This window comes from Mus caroli, unplaced genomic scaffold (genome assembly GCF_978045245.1).
Source record: "Mus caroli unplaced genomic scaffold, Mus_caroli_1 scaffold_5, whole genome shotgun sequence".
NCBI classification, from domain to species: Eukaryota; Metazoa; Chordata; class Mammalia; order Rodentia; family Muridae; genus Mus; species Mus caroli.
In genome coordinates this window covers 154,797,215-154,806,714 of record NW_028227260.1, presented here as the reverse complement: position 1 = coordinate 154,806,714, position 9,500 = coordinate 154,797,215, and positions in this window count along the sequence as shown.

The window sequence follows — 9,500 nt, the reverse complement described above, 5'->3', positions numbered from 1 at the left end:
GCTTTATATATTTGTAGAAAGAACAGAAAACCTTTGGAAGGAATAAGCAAGTAAGATTTTAATCTAAAAATACCAAACTTTCTTTTTTATTATTAATTATTTTGGACAATACATTTTCCCTTTCATTAACTCCTCTCAAACTTTCTTTTAGTTTTTCTTTTATAAATTTTCTTTAGTTTTCCTTTTATAAATTTTTAAAATTTTAGAATTTGTAGTTTGTAAATACTATATTGCCCACACTGTAGTAATTATATTGGTACAAGATGTCCCTGTTAATATAGGAATGGTCTTCTTCTTCTTTTGTCTTAAATACCTATAAAGATTTAAATATGAATTTGCAAGCCGGGTGTGGTGGCACACGCCTTTAATCCCAGTGCTTGGGAGGCAGAGGCAAGCAGATTTCTGAGTTCGAGGCTAGCCTCGTCTACAAAGTGAGTTCCTGGACAGCCAGGGCTATACAGAGAAACCCTGCCTCAAAAAACAAAACCAACCAAACAAAAACAAACAGACAATAAGAATTTGCAGATGATGTCATTTGTTTCATGATATGCAGTTTTAGAATAATATAACCATCTAGGTATGTAACATGGTATCACCAGACACAATATACACAAAATATACTGAGTGAGAATATATGGGCTAAAGTTTGTGGAACTTGATGTACAACTTCAGTTTAACTGTTTTCCTTTATAAAGTCTTTACATCTGAGGAACACTGAAAAATAATGGGGTGGAGATGTTTAAATTCTACTCGAAGTCCTTAACCAACCAACCTTCTTCCTTTCACCTTTCCTTCCTATCTCTCTTTTTTGATTAGGGCATTACTCTGTATCCCTAGCTGGACTGAAACTCACTGTGATCCTAAGTTGGCCTTAGACTCATGATCTTCCTGCCTCAGCCTCCCAAAAGCTAAGATTGGATGTTTGTGCTACCATCTCTACCTACTTCCCTGTTAATCACTATCCCTATGCTCAGCTTCTATTTCTTGTTTTATGCATAATTTATAGAAAAAATTAGTATATTTATAATGTATTCATTCTTAACGTGAAACTGGCTCATAAAATGCTTTCTTCTTTTGAGACAGACTCTGGATGTTCCCAAGTTTGCAGGTCCCTCTGCTCCTACCTACCAAGAGTTAAGATTACAAGCATGAATCACCAGGCCATGATTCATGCTTATTTCATGATTATTTTATTATTACTCTCATAATATTCTTATTTTAATATTATTTTCTACTTTTACAATAAACTATAAGTGGACCACAGTTAGCTCATTGTTTTATTAGGTATTTGGGTTGCATCTAAACTATGCCTTTCTGTTTTCATATAAGACTTTTTCCTGTATTTAGAATTTTTTCTGAAACTAGTTTGCCAAAAAATGAAATTATGGAGTCAAAAGTTCTAGCATTTTACTATCAAGTTAACAGAGCTGTTTTGTTAATAGGGTTTGATACAGCTGCTTTGAGAAAAAAGTGAAGCATTGTTAACTAAGACCCACAGTAGCTTGAGAAATTGTTTTCCTTTTCTAAAAGCTCAGGATCATGGGTAATTTGTTCATCTTTAAAGCAGAGACAAGTCAAACTGGTATTTTCTTCATCCTCTCGTTTGTTATGTAATGTTTTCCTAAACTCATGTTTTCCTTTTTCTTGATTACATTTCACATTCCCTCCTGCCATATAAAGACTGTAATAACTGTAGGGGTAGTACCTTGTTCAGGGCCATAAAGCATATTTAAGCCAGAATAAAATTGAGGTCTGGCTTCCAGGCAAAAACTCTACCTCTGTACCATGTTTTGGTACTTTTGAAATATCTAAGTATGAAATGTTAAATTTAGTTCCATTATGAACAAATTTTCTCTTTTTTCATTTGCTGTTCTCAGCTTGACACTTAAGTGATAACACTTCTAAGTCATAAAATACTTTTCAACCATTTTACTTTGGTAGCTATAATCTCATACCTATTTCACAGCCATGTCTGTGCTTGTTTTGCACTAATGTGGTGTAAGGTGCCCAAAGGAATTAAGTGCATGAGCAACACCCATTACTGCTGTTTTGTGTAAATAACTATATCCTTGCAACTGGAGTTACAGGAAAGTGGCCTCATGTTGGTATCTGAATTTGGGTCCTGTGCAGGAGTGTTATGAGCTCTTAACAACTGAACTGCTTCTCCAGCCCCCGTTATTTCTTTTTTTCCTAAATTAAATTTTATTCTTTTTATGTTTATGTTTGTGTGCCTGTTTGAATGCTCTCAGGCCACAAGAATGAGTCAGATCTTATGGAGCTGGAGTTAACAAGTAGTTATGCGCCACCCAATGTGAGTGCTAGGGACTAAGCTTGGGTCCTCTACAACAGTAGTATATGCTCTTAACAGCTGAGACATATCGCCAACCAAACTCCTTCTCACTTTAGTTTCTTTTTTTTTTAATTTTTTTTGAAAATTTATTTTATGTATATGAGTATTTTGCCTGCATGCATATATGTGCACTTCATCAATGCCTGGTGTTAGGATTCCCTGGAACTGGAGTTTCAGACATTTGTAAACTGCCATGTGGGTGCTAGGAATTGAACCCTGGTCTTTAACAGTAACAGCTCTTAACCGCTGAGCCATCTCTCCAGCCTCGATCTTTTTCTTTTTAACTCCAAAGGTAAGTGACTATGAGAAGAAAGGTTCCAGTTCAAGATCAGAGACACATCTAAGACAAAAGAAATGGTTTTATTGGTTTATATATTACATATTAGAAGTTGTTTATATTTGGTATGTTATATATTAGCTTCACATAATTACTTTTCTTGTAGGAGCTTTAAACAGAGTATTGCCCAAGGTTTCATCTGCACATAAAAACACCCATGGATTATGTTCTGAAGTTGAATTAAAGAGTATACTTTTGTGTCCGTTTGACTGTTGTTTAATGATAAACTTGCTATAGGCCATTAAGCCATAAAGATAAACCTAATGTGTACAGGACTTGTTGACAAATTGTTCATAAGATATTATAGTTTTGAATAATTTTGTGCTTTGAATTTATGATAATTCTATTTGGTTTTTGGGTTGCTGTGAGTTGAGTTAATGTGTTGGAACTTTCAACCTGTATGGCAATGTTTAGAGGTGGTATACTTTAAGAAGGGTGTCTTAGTTATTTTTCTGTTGCTGTGATAAACACTACGACCAAGGAAACTTTTAAAAGTAAGCATTTAATTGGGCCTATATTCCAGTGGGTTAGAGTTTATTATGATAGAGACATGAACAGCTGATAGCTCACATCTCAGGCACAAGCAGGAGGCAGAGAATACACTGGGAATGGCATGAATCTTTTTTCCCCATTTATTCACTTTACATCTGATCACAGACCCTTTCCTTCCAGTCTCTCCCCTCAGTTTCTTCTCTGAGAAAGGTACCAGCCCACCCTGGCATATCCTCTCTTACTACGGCCAGACAAGGCAGCCCAGTTAGGGCAACAGGATTCATAGGTAGGCAACAGACTGAGGGACAGCTACTGCTCTAGTTGTTGAAGACCAAGCTGCACTTCTCCTACATATGTGCAAGGGGTTGTGGGGCTAGGTTCAGCACATATATGCTCTTTGGTGGTTAGTCTCTGAGAGACACCAAGGGTCCAGATTAGTTAACTCCTGGTCTTCTTCAGGTCCTTTAATACTTCCCCCAACTCTTCCACAAGACTCCCCAAGCTCTGTCTAATGTTTAGCAGTAGGTCTCTGCACCAGTTTCAGTCAGCTGCAGTAAGACAACTAAAGGAGATCAAGGGGATACAAATTGGAAAGGAAGAAGTCAAAGTATTGCCATTCGCAAATGATATGATAGTACATACATAAGTGATCCCCAAAATTCTATCAGAATTACAGCTGATAAACGTCTTCAGCAAAGTGGCTGGATTCAAAATTAACTAAAAAAAAAAAATCAGTAGCCTTCCTTTATACAAATGATAAATAGGCTGAGAAAGGAATTAGGACAACAACACCCTTCACAATAGTCACAAATAATACAACATATCTTGCTGTAATTATAACCAAACAAGTGAAAGATCTATATAACAAGAACTTCAAGTCTCAGAAGAATGAAATTGAGGAGAATAACAGAAGATGGAAAGATTCCTCCATGTCCATGCATAGGTAGGATTAGCATAGTAAAAATGGCCATCTTACCAAAAGAATCTATAGATTCAATGCAATTTCCATCAAAATTTTAACACAATTCTTTCAGACCTTGAAAAAACAATTCTCAACATGAAATGGAAAAACAAAACTCAAGATAGTCTAAAACAATCTTGAACAATAAAAGAACTGAAGGTACCAGTATCCCTGATTTCAAGCCATACTACAGAGCAATATTAATAAAAACTACATGGTATTATTATAGAAATAGGCAAGTTGATCAATGGAATCAAATTGAAAACCTCTCAAGTAACTTGATTTTTGGCAAGGCATGAAACTTGAATATTCAAAGCCTACTCCTAATGTTCTACTTCCTCCAGCAAGGCTTTACTTCTTAATCCTTCTCAAACATTGCCACCAACTGGGGAGGAGCAAATATTCAAACATGAGCCAGTGTATTACCATTAGTCAAACAACTGCAGAGGCATACAGTGAAGTAAGCTTGGAGGTACTGTCTTCGGGCAAGATAAGGATAGTATTTGTAGAATCCTAATTGGTTTTCAAGAGTATATTATAAAAACCTGAGCCTGGCTCTTGAAATCTTTTTGGCTTCTGGTCTTAGAACATGAGCTCTTTTATGTGTTTATGTTGTGATACAATCAAAGGATAACTTAACAAAACTGAGATGATGGCAGCCTGTCTTTAAACATCCATACCTATGAACTAAAGAAACTTTTTTCACTTATTCTTTTAAAATCTATCTATCTATCTATCTATCTATCTATCTATCTATCTATCTATCTATCATTTTTTTGTTTTCTTTTATGTATGAGTGTTCCGTCTGCATGTATACCTGTATGCCAGGAGGAGAGGGCATCAGATCCCTTTATAGATGTTCATGATCCATCATGTTATTTCCTCTGGAAGATAAGTGTCCTTATCCACTAAGCCATCGGGGCATTGTAGTACAGAATAGACCAAGACACAAGGATAGATGGAGGTAGATAGTGATCAGATAGAAAATATGTTTTAGATACTTTTAGTTTCTTTTTTAAAAAGATTATTTTATGTATATGAGTATACTGTAGCTGTCTTCAGACATTCCAGAAGAGGACATCAGATCTCATTACAGATGGTTGTGAGCCACCATGTGGTTGCTGGGCATTGAACTCAGGACCTCTGGAAGAGCAGTCAGTGCTCTTAACCACTGAGCCATCTCTCCAGCCCCCTACTTTTAGTTTCTTAAGTAAACCCATCTTAGTCTGAATAATTTTAGTTTCTCTAAATCACAACTGTGAAATCTAGAGAATAAAAATAGAAAAAATGAGTCAATGAATAATAATTTCTTGGTTTTCCTTTTTTTATGTTCAAAGCTACTTCAGTCCATAGCTGTACTGGATTGAGGGTGACCTACCTCCTCTTCTCTCCCTCCTCCTTCCCCTCTTCTCCCTTTCTTCCTCTCCTCTCCTGTACCCTCCTTTTTTCCTTCTCTCCCTCCCCCTTTTCTATTGTTTGTGGTAATTTTTTTTTTCTAGATCGAGTCTCATACTCCAGGCTTTCAAACTCACTACATACCTAAGGATGACCTCTGCCTCCTAAGTGTTGGAATTATTAATAAATATTGTCTACTTTTTCTAACCCAGCAATAATTTCTCAGTGAAGTAGTTCACAGATGGCTTAAGAGTGAAACTTTTATCTACTGCCAGGTATGATATACCTGCTTATAATCTCAGCACAAATCCAACATGAACTACAAACAAATAAGCAAAGAAAAAGCTAGGTTTTGTGCATGCCTTATTGTTCCAGCTTTCATTGAGTAGGGCAAGAGAATCATGAATTTGAGGTCAGCTGGATCTCAAAACAAAATCAACTGGAAAATGTATGCTTTATAGGATCACCAAATCAAAGTATTTGATATGTTCTATCACAGCTATGATTTGAATGTTTCTACCATGCTGTATCTGTTGTGATTGAAGATTTGATCCCACAAGATAGTGTTAGGAAGTGTCATGGAACTGTTATGAAATAAGGCCTAGTGGGAGGTCTTTAAGGAACTTGAAAATGCCTTCAGTAGGTAGTTCTTAGGAGAGGCTTGTTTTAAAAGAAATATGGCCACCAGCAGGGCTGGGGGGGTATATAGGAAACTTTTGGGATAGCATTTGAAATGTAAATAAAGTAAATATCTAATAAAAAAGTTATAAACTCAAAAGACTCAACTTTTAAGAAAACATAGACAAAAATTAAAATATACACTAAGCCAAACAAACCATAATACAGCAGATAGATATAATTATATCAGATAAAATAGACTTTAAATAAAAAACTATAAATTAAGGTAAAGAGGAACATTATTTAATGAAAAAAGATTGTATCATTAAGACACAAAACTCTAAGAGATACAGTTGCATACAACACCTGAAATTGGGGCACATAATATAAAGTAAATAACATATCAAAAATAAAGACTACCCATGGAAGGAGTTACAGAGACAAAGTTTGGAGCTGTGATGAAAGGATGGACCATCTAGAGACTGCCATATCCAGGGATCCATCCCATAATCAGCTTCCAAATGCTGACACCATTGCATACACTAGCAAGATTTTGCTGAAAGGACCCAGATCTAGCTGTCTCTTGTGAGACTATGCCAGGGCCTAGCAAACACAGAAGTGGATGCTCACAGTCAGCTATTGGATGGATCACAGGGCTCCCAATGGAGGATCTAGAGAAAGTACCCAAGGAGCTAAAGGGATCTGCAACCCTATAGTTGGAACAACATGAACTAACCAGTACCCCGGAGCTCTTGTCTCTAGCTGCATATGTATCGAAAGATGGCCTAGTCGGCCATCACTGGAAAGAGAGGCCCATTGGACTTGCAAACTTTATATGCCCCAATACAGGGGAATGCCAGGGCCAAAAGAATGGGAATGGGTGGGTAGGGAAGTGGGGGGTGGTATGGGGGACTTTTGGGATAGCATTGGAAATGTAATTGAGGAAAATACGTAATAAAAAAAAACTTTAAAAAAATCAAAACAAAAACAAAAAAAATAAAGACTATATAATACATTACTATCAGTACTTTTATATCACAACTTCAAAAATGGACATAATCCAGACATTAATAAACAATAAATTTGAGTTATACCTTACATCAAATAGTTCTAACAAACATTTATAGAATATCTCCTCCAACAAGAAAACAGACATTTTTGTAAAGTTCACATGGAATATTCTCCAGAATAGACCTTATATTTGTCCCTAAATAAATCAATAAATGTAAACACACTGAAGTTATAAAATAGTTTTTCTGGCTACAGAGTATGGAAGCTGAAAATGGTAAAAATAATATTCGGATAACTAACAAATATGTGCAAATTAAACAATGTGCTTAAAACAACCAGCAAATAATAGAGAAGAAATTTAAAGGAGTACTTAAAATACCTTGAAATGTAATATCCCAAAATTTACAGACTACAGGAAAAGAGCTTCTAACAAGAGGGAGACTTATAGCAATAAATGAGTGTATTAAAAGACAAAGATGTCAAATAAATAATCTAATATTATTATCCAAAGGAAGTTAAAAAAAAAACCAAATTAGGTCCAGCATTAGTACAAAGAAATTATTATACTAGAAATGAATAAAGATTGAAATAAATATTACAAGTGAAATAGAAATGAAAACAACCATAAGATATTAAGATGAATAAGTACATACAAAGAAAAGGGGAGAAGCAAACCTAGAAACATACAAAATTATAAGAAATGGAAAATCTGAACAAAGTGTGGTTACAGCAACTTGGGACACCAGAAGGATCCAAGGAGTCCAGGAGTTCTAAGCTAGCCTAGGTCAATATAAAGATGGAATAAGAAAGAAGGGGAAGGGATGAGAAAGAGCAGGGGTAAGGGAAGGGAGAAGGGAAACTGAAAGGGGGAAGAAAATGAAGGGAAAGGGGAAAAAAAGCAATAGCATAACAAAAATAAAGAAGATGTCATCAGATTATATGCCCCAGGGGAATGCCACGGCCAGGAAGCAGGAGTGGGTGGGTTGGGGAGCAGTGCAGGGAGGAGGGTATAGGGGACTTTCGGGGAGGAAACTAGAAAAGGGGATAGCATTTGATGTCTCTAGTTGCATGTGTAGCAGAGGATGGCCTAGTCAGCCATCAATGGGAGGAGAAGCCCTTGGTTTTGTGAAGATCATATGCCTCAGTACAGGGGATACCAGAGCCAGGAAGCAGGAGTGGGTGGGTTGGGAAGCATGGTGGGGGAGGGTATAGGGGACTTTTGGGATAGTATTTGAAATGTAAATGAAGAAAATATCTAATAAAAAAGAGAAATGTAAATGAAGAAAGTATCTAACAAAAAGAAAAAAAAGTATTTTGTGCCCAGATGTATTGACTATAGACTCCTGCTGATGTTGTTACCAATCACTCCACAGATTATGAAAAATAAAATAAGACTACTTGTCTGAAAAAAAAAAAAAGATGTCATCATTAATAAGACATCTCCTGCCAAAGACAAGTCTAGAACCTGAGAACTTCATTGCTGAAATAAAATAAATATTTAAAGAGGAACTAATATCACTTTAGACTCATCTGATAATAGAGTAATAATTAAAATATATTAGGAAATGCAAAGAATTTGATAGTTAAAACATTTACTAGGCAAGGGTCCTGAATAGAAAATTTTTCATAGACACATAAATGAACAATAGTATATGATGAAATAATAAATACCACTAATCATCAGGGAAATACAAATGAAAACCATAATGTGTTATTGCCTCACATCTGCCAGAGCAACTATTTTTTTTAAGATGAAAGATAAATGTTCATAGGGATACAGAAAACCTTGTGTACTCCTGTTGGCAATGTACATTAGAGAATAGCATGGAAGTTCTCAAGCAATTAAACTATCATATAATCTAGCAATATTGGGTATATTTTCAAAGGATATAAAATTAGCATGTCAAAGAGATAACTATTTTTCCCATGTTCCCTGCTACAGTATGAGTATTTGTCTAGCCTGCATTCATCTAAGGCCCATTCCCATTGTCAAACAAAACAAATAAAATAGGTGTGCCATGTCCATCAGCACATACATGAATAAGAAAAAATAATACATATGCAACTAGAATACTAGCTGGCCATTAAAACTATAAATTTATGTTTGTGGCAAAATGCATGGAACTAAAAGATATTGTATCAAGTGAAATAAGACAATCACAGAAAGACAAGGACCGCACAAATGGAATCTTAAAAGGTCCAACTCATAGAAAAAAAAAAAAAAGAGTATAGGAGAGTATAGGAATTAAGATGATGTTGATCAAAGGTCACACAATTTCAATTAGGAAGAATAAGTTCAAGAGTGCCATTGGATAATGTGTGACAATAGTTAATAA